The sequence below is a fragment of the Littorina saxatilis genome, linkage group LG17 (genome assembly GCF_037325665.1).
Source record: "Littorina saxatilis isolate snail1 linkage group LG17, US_GU_Lsax_2.0, whole genome shotgun sequence".
Lineage (NCBI taxonomy): Eukaryota > Metazoa > Mollusca > Gastropoda > Littorinimorpha > Littorinidae > Littorina > Littorina saxatilis.
The window spans coordinates 2025690-2040689 of NC_090261.1; the positions used below are offsets into that span (position 1 = coordinate 2025690).

At 44.3% G+C, this 15000-nt stretch overlaps 1 protein-coding gene across 1 annotated transcript in view; it reads right to left on the minus strand.

Annotated features, from left to right (window-relative positions):
- LOC138953762 (single-minded homolog 2-like) overlaps positions 1–15000 on the minus strand; it is a 56260-nt gene that overhangs the window by 40931 nt on the left and 329 nt on the right. The window lies entirely within an intron of this gene.

Genomic DNA, 15000 nt, shown 5'->3' on the forward strand with positions numbered 1-15000 from the left:
CAGGAAATATACGGTTGTACATAAAACCAAACATACATGTACATTACTACTGATTGCACTGGCAGAAGAGGGGCTGAGTCGGGTATGTGGATGTGTTTACATGTTGCTAAGGGTGATGGATTTGGGGATGAAGCTGTTTTGCAGCCTGAGTGTCCTAGCTTTGTGCGTGCGAAGTCTACGGCCAGAGGAAGGAGTTCATAGAGGTGGGCTAGGACATGGACCTATCTGAAGCTATCCGCCTACTCTTTCTCACCACACGCTTTTCATACAGGACTCCACACTTGCTTGCTGCCTGCCAATCACTTGCTACTGACATTCACCATTCGCACTAAGACATTCCTGTTCTTCACACTCAGACCTCCATACCAGGAAACAAAACAAAAGTGATGACAGACTCGATGAAAGAGCAGTAGAAAGTTTGAAGGATAGAAGAGTTCACATTCAACTTCCTAAGTTTCTGAAGGCAGTAGATGCGTGACTGACATTTTTTGTGTATGAGGGTGGTGTTTCATTGAAGGACAGCTTATCATCGACGACAGGCAGTCAAAATCACGTGTGTGTGTGTGTGTGTGTGTGTGTGTGTAGGGGGGGGGGGGGGGGTGGGGTCGTTATTCAGGTGTTGGTTTTCTTTATCATGGTAGTTTCACCACTTTTGAGTCAGGCCATAATCATCTCGGTCATAGTTTGAAACTCCCATATCCAGTAAAAAGTCTTGCACAACGCAATAGTTTTTCTACCAACAGGTAAAACGATCTCTAGCCTGTCGTGCCCTGTCCCCACCTATATCCCCCCCCCCCCCCCCCTGTTTTAACAGTTCATTTCCGCTGTCATCGCCGATGGCAGAAAGAGCACGGCGCTGACGTCAATGGAGTCTATATTTTTAGTGGAGCTGCCATGACACGTCGACCCGATTGTAACCTTTCACCCCTTTCCCCGTGTCAACCGCTTTTTTACTGTCACTACACCTGTACCCTTCCCTGACTCAAGGTAACACTGTGACCCCCCCCCCCCCCCCCCTTCATCTCCGTGTGTGTGTGTATAATATCACTCAAGCCATATGGTCTGCCAAGGTTACATTTTGTAACAGAAATATAACGACTGGTCCAAGGCAGGGCATGAGGGTTTTGGAGAAAGGTGGGTTTTGGAGAAAGTGGTGTGGGGGGGGGGGGGGGGGGTGGGGGGGGGGGGGGGGGGGTGGGGGGAGGCGGTTTTGTGGACCAAGTTTTTAAGTTCCCGCCGCTTTGTGAGGGCGCCAAGCAGGCCTGAGGTCCCAACAATAATATTTTATGTCTCAAGTGTCCCACCTATAAAAAGCAAACCCTCTTGGGACCAGAAATAATTCATGAACACCTGACTAAGACGATGATGGGGGCCCACTAACCTGCACACTAGTTCGTGCGTGTGTGTGTGTGTGTGTGTGGGTCCGTGTGTGTGTGTGTGTGTGGTGTGTGTGTGTGTGGTGGTGTGGTGTGTGTGTGTGTGTGTGTGGTGTGGTGTGGTGTGGTGTGTGTGTGTGTGGTGTCCGTGTGTCCGTGTGTGTGTGTGTGTGTGTGTGTGTGTGTGCCCTGTGTGGGTCCGTGTGTGTGATTAACCACAAAGCTTTACGCAACAAAGGCAGACCTGTCTTTCATTGTTTCTGAGAATAAACCTTTCCTACTTCATGGAAATTACGCGTGGAAAATCAGGAGAGTTCGATTGTATTTGACACCGATGTTCGCGAAGACGCGTTTTAAAGCCACGCCCGTAACAAATAGTTAATACTACACACACACACACACACAAAAATAGACCAGAAGGAAAAACCAGCATTATTATGATTTGAGTCAGAGCTGTTCACAGCAGTCTCGAATTTGTGCTGGCACATGCACTGAGTGACACGCAACACAGGATGATGATCAACGAAAAGGAGAATGTCGGGCTACACGCGCTTTAGTACGAGTGAGCAAATGGTAAAGGTTTCTTTTATCAGTCTAGTCCCATTTTCCCTAGTGTGTCTTTTCTTTTCCTTTCTTTTTCTCCGTTGCCTTTACATGTCCAGCGTCTATTGCGGAGTCGTAAAAGTGTCTGTGGGCCGAACAGCAGGTTTGTGGCCCACCTGACAGTCACAGCGGTTTTACGAGCAACACTGATCGATCAGCCAAACGTACCCCTCCCCGCCCATCTCCCACCACTCTTCAATACAAACGCATGCCAGCACCCCAACTGTCTTTCCGATATCAACGTTTCTACCTCCCTTCAAGAAACCATGCGAAAGCCACGAAAACGGACGAAGAGACCGACCAAGAAAACAAGACCAACACAGTGACGACAAGTGTAAAATACAGTGACGACAAGTGTATACAAACATGACATGAATGAAATGTAGTTTGCTTACCTGAAAAAAGTCACAGGTAGCTGTGTGCACGTCCTTCTCTGCCGGCAGAGAGCGAAACACTGCAAGCATAACCAGGAATATTTGTTGATCAAACTTGTAAAATAACACAGAGAGCGAAACACTGCAAGCATAACCAGGAATATTTGTTGATCAAACTTGTAAAATAACACAGAGAGCGAAACACTGCAAGCATTACCAGGAATATTTGTTGATCAAACACGTCAGGAAAAACAACGTTGATGATAATAAGGAGAAAAGAAGACGGAAGGCTGATAAAAACAACAGCAAGACGAGTCCAGAAAACAAAGTCTTCAGAGGAAAGACCCAGACTAGCACTAGAGAAAAAGAAAAGAAAAGACAAAAGCAGCAATATAAAGAGAACAGGGAGGACAGGTTCACAACGAACAGACTGTGGAGCAGGGAACGTATTTCAGGGCTGAGACATGTGCAAGGAGATCAATTTATAGAATCCAATCCATTTAACCAGTCACAATTCAAAGGGGTAATGGGGAGCAGGGGTTGGTTGGCACAGTACAAAAACATTAGAAGCAAACCAATCAATTGATTCAGTTTATTCTTTTTCCTAGATGACTGCCGCACACGGGGTTGGGAAAACAAAAGAAAAGAGCATTCACAGAAAGAGAAAAGAGAACAGACGCTCCGTCATCTTCACATACACCAGGCACAAGCTGCGAGTGATAACAACACAAAGCACAGACACCAGGCACAAGCTGCGAGTGATAACAACACAAAGCACAGACACCAGGCACAAGCTGCGAGTGATAACAACACAAGCACAGACACCAGGCACAAGCTGCGAGTGATAACACAAAGCACAGACACCAGGCACAAGCTGCGAGTGATAACAACACAAAGCACAGACACCAGGCACAAGCTGCGAGTAATAACAACACAAAGCACAGACACCAGGCACAAGCTGCGAGTGATAACAACACAAAGCACATACACCAGGCACAAGCTGCGAGTGATAACAACACAAAGCACAGACAGTACAACTGCTTTTTGTGTTGTGTTGCGAATCAAAGTACACGAAAAAGCGTGTTTCACAAAACCAATATTAAACCAATTCGTTTGAGCTTTTGACGCCAAGGCTGCAAGACAATCACAAAATTCACACTACACAAAGGAGTTCACGAACAATGAGCACACAGATTAATTCGAGATAACCGATTGAAAGACAGGACTGATTTTCCTACATCCGGGCCTTTTCAGACGACTAGAGCAAACATACCAAAGAGAACTGACCGTTCCAAAGGGCATGAAACTTTTGTCAAAGACAGACAGAAATGCAATGTATGCAAAGGGGAATACTGACTTGGACAAACAGGTTAAAGACATACTGAACCAGACTTAACAAACAAGGAAACTTTAGTCAGAGTGAACTGGCTTTTCCACAATGAACCAAAAAAGAAGCGGATATTCACCAAAAGAAAGAGAGAGAGAGAGAGAGAGAGAGAGAGAGAGAGAGAGAGAGAGAGAGATGAGAGAGAGAGAGAGAGAGAGAGAGAGAGAGAGAGAGAAAGAGAGAGAGAGACTGTGAAAGAAAGAAAGAGAAGAGAGACTGAGAGAAAGAAAGAGAGAGAGAGAGGGGGCGAGAGAGAAAGAGAGAGAGGAGGAAAAAAGAGAGAGAGAGACAGAGACTGTGAAAGAAAGAAAGAGAAGAGAGACTGTGAGAGAGAGAAAGAGAGAGAGAGAGGGGCGAGAGAGAGAGAGAGGGGGGAAAGAAAGAGAGAGAGAGGGGGAAAAGAGAGAGAGAGAGGGGGCGAGAGAGAAAGAGAGAGGGGGGGAAAAGAGAAAGAGGGGGGGGGGGGGGGGAATAGAAGAAGACGAAAAAGGAGGAGGAAGGGGAGGATTTTCATGGTATACTTACATTTATTGAGGACGTTGCACTTTCTAATGTAGACGCAGCATAACGACATGACCTGTAGCTGCGAAAGTCTCTGACGGGCGGTCTCTGGAAGCGGCAGGAGGTCTCGCATGACGGCGATCTCCGAGTTGATCTGATCGCGCCGCTGTTTGGAGGCTCCCTTGTTGGATCTGCTCAACACACAAACACACCGTCCCTTTTACAACACTCTTACCACCCCGGCACAACACTGTTACCACCCCGGCATGGTCAAAAGTACAACGGGTATTATTTGATGGACCTCTACTGGACACACACAATTTAGATTAGTATTAAATATTATTGGACGCTCCTGCTTGATGGACCTGCCCAACACAAACACACCGTCCAGTTTACACTGGAATGGTCAAAAGTACAACGGGTGTTATTTGATGGACCTGCTCAACACAAACACACCGTCCAGTTTACACTGGAATGGTCAAAAGTACAACGGGTGTTATTTGATGGACCTGCCCAACACAAACACACCGTCCAGTTTACACTGGAATGGTCAAAAGTACAACGGGTGTTATTTGATGGACCTGCTCAACACAAACACACCGTCCAGTTTACACTGGAATGGTCAAAAGTACAACGGGTGTTATTTGATGGACCTCTATTGGACACACATAAAGCTATTAAATATATGGTTAGACTTCGCCTAGGGCTCTGGAGTAATATCTGTGCGAGTTTCCAACTACCGAAGACCTCTACCATTGGTGTCTGGGGCCTTTGATATTTCCGTGTTGTCTTCATTCAATGTTCGCTGATCTTACGAATTTTGTTTTGTGATCCTTATGCGCAGTGATACGATGCGGCTGTACTCGCATGAGCTTCGTTCAGGCGAGTGTCAAAAGTGTCAATGTTTCGGTCGTAAATCTGCAAAATCATCACCATTTTCATAACTGGGTATTGTGTTCAATATTGCCCTTTCTCTGTTCCAGTAATAACAAGCAGCGCCACCAATGGGCTTATCCACACACACAAAAAAGGACAGGTAGGCAGTCAGCCAGTACCGGTGTTTTCCCTGTCAATCAAGTTATGCAGCAATACGTGCTGATGAGGCATAATATTTACTGGCAGTACGTTCCGTCTACATACACAGGTATCTTGGCCATTGTGGGTATTGTGTCTACATACACAGGTATCTTGGCCATTGTGGGTATTGTCTACATACACAGGTATCTTGGCCATTGTGGGTATTGTCTACATACACAGGTATCTTGGCCATTGTGGGTATTGTGTCTACATACACAGGTATCTTGGCCATTGTGGGTATTGTGTCTACATAGTTATCTTGGCCATTGTGGGTATTGTGTCTACATACACAGGTATCTTGGCCATTGTGGGTATTGTGTCTACATACACAGGTATCTTGGCCATTGTTGCTATTGTGCATCTTCCGCCTGTGCCGATAATTCCTGGTCTTTTGCACGCAATGCCTTTGACATTTGTTTTTGCCTGGGTGCCTACAGCATCACTTATGTTTATCACCTGGCTAGTTACTTCCTAACCCCTTCAAAAATAATGAATCAAATGCAAATCAGGTGTTATGTATATATAAGACATGATGGGCCGATGAAAGACCGTCACTGAAATCTCCAAATTTGACGTTCATTAAACTGAACCAAAGGCGGAAATACCGAGAAGCATGTTCACGAACATGAGGTAACATGAAAATAGTTCGTTTCAGTTGCCGTATTTGGTGAATGTTGAGCGCTCACGACTCAGTGTAACACAATCGCCTTCCTGGTTGCGGCAGTGATTCAACTTTAGGAGGACATTTTGTGACACCAATGACCCCGGATGTTTAACGAACAAAACTAACTGAGAAGAGTTCACACGCACTGACAACGCCATTTAGATTTTAACAACAACTGATGAATAGGTTTACATTCAATGGAAAACCGCGAGAATGTGCGCTATGTGCAACCATTGTGGCCAGCACAGTTACAAGACTGCACACAACTCAAATATGTTCAGGCTTATTTTTAGACCGAAGGGAAATTTTACGCTACGAAAACTGCTTATACATAAATCATCTAATTTTTTTTAATCTAATCTAATCATCTGATATTCTAAACCTCGGTCTCTACCAAGTGTCAAAGGAAATGAAAATATCTATATATGCTTAACCACACCCTGGTCTCAAGTCCCAACTAGCAAAACAAAACGGAAATGATTTGTGTATATATATATATATATATACTGATCAATAGATCTCGCCTCCTTTCAACATCTCGACTTCACTGACAGTCTAATGTTGTTAGGGATGTGAAATGAATGATTTATGTCATTGTCCTAAGTACAGGCTCGGTTGTCAACAATAAGAAAACTATTGTAAAAAGAAAGCTTGGTTTTTTTTTCAATGACAGACAGCTTAAAAAAATCACCGTATCAACAAACCACAAAATACTTCAAGTTCAATTTTTCCCTCGGCTGGTCCTCCCTTAACCCATCTAAAGTATTGATGTGTATTTGTGTCTATGTTTTGAGAGTGTGATGTTATTTCGTACACGAGCCAAAAGAAAATTGTCTTAATTGCATTGCATTAAGATAATACAGTTTTATTGAATTGAATTGCATTAAAAATTAAATTCATTCGTCTCTAAACTCCTAGTTGTGTCTATACCACAGCTACATGTACTACATCATTGTTGGAGTGGAAAACAGCTGCCTCAGACAGGCACTGGGAGCTTATCATGTGGCACAAAAACAACTTGACATTTCCCTCTTTAAGCTCGCAGACTCTTCGGCAAAAGCAGTGTATCTACATGTAGTACCCTATTCACAGCGGTAGGAACAAGCATTCAGCACGTCTTTTGATAAAAAGGCAATGCATATGTGCTTATGGAACAATGAATACAGTTGGTTGGTTGGTTGGTTGGTTGGTGGGCGGGGATGTAGCTCAGTCGGTAGCGCGCTGGATTTGCATCCAGTTGGCCGCTGTCAGCGTGAGTTCGTCCCCACGTTCGGCGAGAGATTTATTTCTCAGAGTCAACTTTGTGTGCAGACTCTCCTCGGTGTCCGAACACCCCCGTGTGTACACGCAAGCACAAGACCAAGACTAGTGCGCACGAAAAAATTCTGTAATCCATGTCAGAGTTCGGTGGGTTATAGAAACACGAAAATACCCAGCATGCTTCCTCCGAAAACGGCGTATGGCTGCCTAAATGGCGGGGTAAAAAACGGTCATACACGTAAAATTCCACTCGTGCAAAAAACACGAGTGTACGTGAGAGTTTCAGCCCACGAACGCAGAAGAAGAAGAAGAAGGTTGGTTGGTTGGTTGGTTGGTTGGTTGGTTGGTTGTTGATTATTTACGTCCCTTCAACCTATTTGGCAATTCGGGGGGAGGGGTGGGGGGGGGGTGGGGGGAGGGGCGGGGGGAGGGGTGGGGGGAGGGCTCTTAGAAAAGACAAGCAGCTACTGCCACCTGTGTCCTCCTCAAGCTCTTCGTATTTGACACACTTTGCGCAAGAGTCACCTACATTTTGATGTTAACAAGCTTTCACCACCATATGTGACATTCAACCTACCACCCCCAGGGTCCCTCGTGAATTTTAGTGGCAGATATGGACAGTTTACAATATATATATATATATATATATATATATAGAGAGAGAGAGAGAGAGAGAGGTAAGACATTTTATTGATTAAACACACAAGGTTCATTTCAACGGGGAGGGGGGGGGGGGTCAGTAATACATGCCGTGTGTTTGTATTTATGGACAATCACCCGGTTTTATCTTTTTCTCTCTGACATATATACTCACACGAACGCACGCACGCTCTCACTCTCTCTCTCTCACTCTCTTTCTCTTAAACATAAAGACATATCCAGCGCAGGAATTAACAATAGAGAGAGAGAGAGAGAGAGAGAGAGAGAGAGAGAGAGAGAGAGAGAGAGAGAGAGAGAGAGAGAGAGAGAGAGAGAGAGAGAGAGAGAGAGAGAGAGAGAGAGAGAGAGAGAGAGAGGGAGAGAGAGAGAGAATAAGGGAAGTAGGCAATTTTTGTTCTCAGTGATGAATTGAGAAATTCCATTGGCACATAATGTCTTTCTGTTCAAAGTTACGACAGGACAAACTAATTGCTTCATAAGGGGTACACAGTTTCAGTCATGCGTTATTATCTTAGTTATGTGGTATGGCATATGGACAACATTGCGAATATGACGTAACTGATCCAACTGCTTGTTCTTAGATTGGTAACAGACAGAAAGTGCTGGTGGCTGGTGTACGCTACAGGCTGGGAGGGGGGAGGGGGGGCTGACTAACAGCTTTGCTCACTGTCAATGACAGTATACCAATAGATTAAACACACCGCGACCACCATCCCACATGAACGGGCTGTCACTATGATGCAAAGGCCATTAACAAGCACTGACGATGCAACAGCCATGCATCAAGTCCCCATACCCTAAGGCGTCGCAAACTTTCTCACACCATCCCTTCTCAGCCTAGATATAAAAAATAAAAACTCAACTGTGGCGTCCTTGGTCCTGGTTGCAAAAAGAGTTACCGCGAGCTTCGCGTCATTCACTTTATCAATTACAAACTGCCCGTCTCTCATTCTGGGCCTGTCGCCAGAGTTTAGCTTGAGACTTACCTCGGCCACCCCTCCCCCCCCCCCCTTCCTGCTGTCAAGTAGCCATTACCTTGCCTATCATGTCACCTACTTTATCAACTTTTAAACTACTTTCGTCGCTGCTTGTCGCTCGGCCTTATTATTTTTTTTCTCTGAAGTTTTCTCTAACAATGTTGCCAGCCTTTACATGCTTTTCGACATGACTGCAGCATCCTGCTTCCTTGTGGTCAAAGTGAAAGGTTGCAGACAGTGCAATGCTAATGTCTTATACACTGTGATCATGTATTTTAAGTGACGAATCACTATCATGGACTACTGCTGCTCCATCCTAAACAACTTCAAATGCTGAAACTTCACTCTTTCATTTGTGCGCGCGAGTGTGTGTAGTGGTGTGTGTGCGTGCGTGCGTGTGTGTGTGAATGCATACCGTCCCCACTCCCAAGCCCTAATTCAGCCCGTTGTCCAATTTCCCTGTGCAAATGACAAGTCCGAGGCTGTCAAATAGATGTTGCCAGGGAAGGGAAGAAAGGTAGAGTTTTCGAGGGCTTGTGAAGTCTTTCAAAACACTGGCAATGTACACAGCTGGCCAGTCTATTTCCGACCTGTCCTCACCAAGTCGCCAGCCCTAACCCAGTCGCCAGCCCTAACCCAGACGCCAGCCCTAACCCAGACGCGGGCGCAAGAGAAGCAAAGATTTTCTCCCTTGTCTTTTTAGTATTAACCTGAGTTCTGTACTAAGCCCGCTCATAATAGCTCGCTCAGGATTAAAACAATAGCTTTCAACTGAAACAGGGCGATGGAAATGTATACAATATTTTAAACAAAGAGATCTTTATTGACAAAGACATCACAACATTGATGACACCAGGCTTGTGCTGTCCTTGTCTTCGTGAGTCGAGTCAAGATATCTTTTTATTTTTTTTATTTTTTTTTAGACACTGGTCACCAACAGTCCTTTTGTGTGTTTTTTGTTGGGGAAAATATACAAAATGCTGTTCCTCTGTTCTTTAAATTTTATGTTTTTATTTTACATAAAATACATCACTGTGTACAAAAACTAAGAAAATATAACAAGGTGGCTAAGGTTTTGAAGTTAAAAAAAACAAGTCGCGTAAGGCGAAAATACAATATTTAGTCAAGTAGCTGTCGAACTCACAGAATGAAACTGAACGCAATGCCATTTTACTCGTAGCATCGTCAGGCCACCGCTCATGGCAAAGGCAGTGAAATTGACAAGAAGAGCGGGGTAGTAGTTGCGCTAAGAAGGATAGCACGCTTTTCTGTACCTCTCTTTGTTTTAACTTTCTGGGCGTGTTTTTAATCCAAACATATCATATCTATATGTTTTTGGAATCAGGAACCGACAAGGAATAAGATGAAAGTGTTTTTAAATTGATTTGGACAATTTAATTTTGATAATAATTTTTATATATTTAATTTTCAGAGCTTGTTTTTAATCCGAATATAACATATTTATATGTTTTTGGAATCAGCAAATGATGGAGAATAAGATAAACGTAAATTTGGATCGTTTTATAAATTTTTATTTTTTTTTACAATTTTCCGATTTTTAATGACCAAAGTCATTAATTAATTTTTAAGCCACCAAGCTGAAATGCAATACCGAACCCCGGGCTTCGTCAAAGATTACTTGACCAAAATTTGAACCAATTTGGTTGAAAAATGAGGGCGTGACAGTGCCGCCTCAACTTTCACGAAAAGCCGGATATGACGTCATCAAAGACATTTATCAAAAAAATGAAAAAAACGTTCGGGGATTTCATACCCAGGAACTCTCATGTCAAATTTCATAAAGATCGGTCCAGTAGTTTAGTCTGAATCGCTCTACACACACACACACACACACACACACACACACACGCACACACGCACGCACGCACGCACACACGCACATACACCACGACCCTCGTTTCGATTCCCCCTCGATGTTAAAATATTTAGTCAAAACTTGACTAAATATAAAAAGGGATTGTACTGTCCTGCATTTCTAGAACTCAAGTGCATGTTCACCGCTGAAGCTGGACACAAGCCGAGTGAGGGTAGACAACTGCACTCATTACGCAATCACCTTAAGGGCAAGGGGGCTGGTGGTATCTGTTCATCTTGGCAAGGCCACGCACCAAGTCATGGGACGAGGGCAGCTGGGACAGTGCTATCTCTACGGGTGGGTTGAGACGGTCGCGCGGCGTGCAGCGAGTGGTCACAACAGGAGGAGCGGCCAGAGAGGGCGGCATGGTGACGTTGCCGCTCAGCAGCCCCTCTCTCCAGGATCGCCAGGGCGGAAGCGTTCAGCCAAACAGCGCCATCAGCTGGTTCAGACGGCTCTACGTGGACATTGGCTAACGGCCACACATCGCTACTGTAACCTGCCGCGTTAAGGCTCAAACCAGTGGAACCCCACAGAACGTTTCATTTTACAGACGGCTCTGTGTGGACCTCGGCTAACTGCCAGACACCAGTCGTTACACTTACAGTCGCAATATTGCTCAAATCAGTTTGGGCCAGTTGAACCAAAGTGGACGTTCCATTGTTAACAAAGAACAAACCGCGGAAACCCCAGTGAAGGTGGTTTTAACGTGAACTTAGTATTATTGCTTCTGCTGGCTTCCGGTAAAGTATTGTCCCATAAATAACAGCGTCAAATACAACACACCTCAACGCCATTGCAATTTTTATCTCGCGGTATGGCCCGAGGCTCTTCAACAGTTGAACACGTAAACATCCCTACTTCATCTGGACAAATAACTAACTAAATACAATATGACATGCGCAAAAAACAGAAACCGATGGGTGGCGTTATGTAATGTGTGGTCAAAATGTCTAACAACCGATATTCTGTACCAGCTGCACTGATGACAGCGCACACCCCCCCCCCCCCCCCCCCCCATTGCGTTTGTTTCAAACGTTTCCCTCCTCGCCCACTATGTCGGCCTGTCGGCGTCCATGCCCATACTGCCTCCAAAAGCTTTCTCCTAAAAGGTTACATCCCAGTGTAACATTCCACCCCTCGCACAGCTCATTACAAGGCTAATTGCACTGAAACGCAACCAACATCGATTGTACTCAACGCTGAAAGAGCAGCTAAATCTTCGTACATTACTGATTGTGAATAACAGGCCTACTACAAACATTACAGAGCAACGCAATTGACCCATGACTTATCCCCTTGTATAAACGCAGTACTGATTATTTAAGCGGAAGCATTTGTACTGGAAAAAACCCAACTTTTTTTTATCCCTGCAAAACAACTGCAGAAAAACACACCAGTTTAAAGCGCCTGTACGGACGGCAAAAAACACGTGCTATTTTGAAGTACAACCCGCATCCGTGAATTTTATTTGTGTGTGTGATTATTTGGCGACCCTTTATTTCCTTCTTCGGTCCTTCCGTTACTGTGTCAAACGCTTCAATGGGGAATATCTGATAGAGAATTGCACCCGGAAAAAAGCCCATTACCCGCTCCATTTGCTGACGTGACGGGTGGAAACAAAGAAGCCACCCGCATCCTCCTCCAGCTTTCACCAACTACAGGCGTACGTCTTTCCCACAACACTTCATTCACCTTGTAACACAAGACCTGTACCCATTCCTCCAGCTTTCACCAACTACAGGCGTACGTCTTTCCCACAACACTTCATTCACCTTGTAACACAAGACCTGTACCCATTCCACCTTTTCATCAACGTTCGTATTTCCTGCACTTGACATCCTTGACAAAAGCTGTGGATTTGGGGAGTGAACACCAGGTTTAAAGAAAACAAGTGGTCAAATGAAAACCGGCCGTTATCTCTCTCAAAATAAATTGGGTACAATCTCATCTGATTACGAAATGAATGGGTTCAAATGCGAAACACACTTTCAGCGTATATATCTCGGGCGAACTGTCTCGACCCCCACCCACCCCTATTTTTTTTTTAAACCGGACACGTCAGAAATTATATCTCAGAGAGTCAAACGGAGAGTTAGCAACCCGCAAATTTATAACATTACAAAGAAATAAACAAGTAAATTGTTAAACAAATATCCAACCGTCTGAGTATCATGCGAGTAGCGTAAATATTCAATTAAGTTGCATCAAGAGATCAATTAATGAATCAAAGGTTGAACTGTTTGCATGCAGCTTTGCATTGTCCTTGGTTCTGGAGATCGCTGGCTTGGAGCTTTTTCCTAGCTACTGAACTGGGGTTTTTCTCTCTCTCAGCTATTCTCTCTTTTTCAACAATAGTCCTCGATTGTGCGGCTGTATTGATTCCGGGTGGCTTGATGAAGCTCTGTCTGTTTTAAACAATAATTTCCTCGCATGGCGTCTCTTTCACTCATTGAAATGTGACGTATGACGTGACGTCAGTGAGTGTTTGACTGCAGCGAGTCGATGAGAGCCGACCCTATCTGTGCTGCGACTGAGCAGCCTTGTGCTGCATGAAGGTTGTCCTCAATTTAAATGCCATCCACCCTTCAGCTGACTTATTTGATAACATTGATATTTGCACACTTTTTCTGCTGGTGTTTCTGGCTTCGTATTTTCTGAACCTCGGCTTTTCAACGTCGTGGTTGTTTTGAACATGAGCTGGCTTTCAAAACGATTTGTTCACAACGATTATGACGACTTTGTAATAATAATAATAATAATGATAATAATAATAACAATGATAATAATGATAATAATAATACCGAATTTACAAGAGTTACACGTTCAGCCCTGAGGCAAGCAAGAGATCCAAGTGTCACTGTTCCCCCCCAAACACGCTAAATTTCCCTCCCCCAAAAGATCTAGGTGACGGGGAAAGTTCTGCACGTTTTCTGTGGGGACAGGACGGGTCGCACAAAGCACAACTCATGACGGGTCGCACAAAGCACAACTCATGACGGGTCGCACAAAGCACAACTCATGCGTGCCATGTCTTGCCCGTGCGAGGACACTGGCAGTCAAGTCCTCTTTTTTCTGACCCAAGCACAGTTGCTGATGCCTTGTCCAATTCAAAGATGATTCAGTTTCTGTGTGTTCATAACTTTCTGTTATTTCTGTATTTTTTGTATTGCCCTCGTCTCTGTGGTAACTTACCCCCCTCCCCAAAACAAGCACATCGGTGAACATATTTTACTGTACACAGTACAGGTACTTCCTCATACAAGCTGTGCGTAAAACATGTCGCTGTCAGTTATTACGACAAAGATAAACGGGCGTTCGGACTTCATCCAGCTTCACTTGGCCTCCTGCCAAATGTATACAGGCAACAACAACAAAATAATTATATAAAAATAAAACCAACAAACAACCCGCCTTTTCCCAGAAATGCTGTGTACTCCAGTTTTCGGTAAACACAGAGAAAGGTGTACATCTGTGTGAACTTCATCACTTCAGTTACTGCATTGTTCAATATGTAGTGCGTGCGTGCGTGCGTGCGTGCGTGCGTGCGTGTGTGTGTGTGACAGAGAGAGAGAGAGAGAGAGGAGAGAGAGAGAGAGAGAGGAGAGAGAGAGAGAGGAGAAAGGAGAGAGAGAGAGAATGTCAGGAATTAAAAAATTGCATGTTATTAAAATTTGAAGTGGAACAAGAACAGTTCCAAATAAAATCGTGAATAATAGCTGAACTTAAAAAAGTCAAAAATAAACATATATATATATATATAGGCTATATATACAAAAGCACAGCAATGCTGCATATAATATCTAAATCAGTATAATTCAAGTATGATGACTTGAGATAATTTTTGACATGTACAATTGATTGAAAATAATTATTCTTTTCCTCTAGATGATCATCAATGCCAGACCACTAACGGATCTCAAACATAACGATCGTAAAAGGACAAAACTTTCATGCTTGATAGAAAAAGAAGGAAGAGCGACCGCCCCAAAGTGGGGTTGAAGGAGCCTCGCGCCCGTATCGACCCAGACCAGTCCCTGTAGGCAAGTTTAGCCTCAAGGGAGACCTTCTCAATCCACCCTCTCGCTTTCTGATGGGCGTGGGCGTGGTCGCCCGATACCCGCAGTCCCCCTTCCTAACCTACACTACACTGACAACACTCCGCATGTTGATCAAATCCAAACTTCTAACCCTTTTCACAAACCCCAAAACTTTTTTCCTAACCAAAGGGCGAAAGTTGAAACT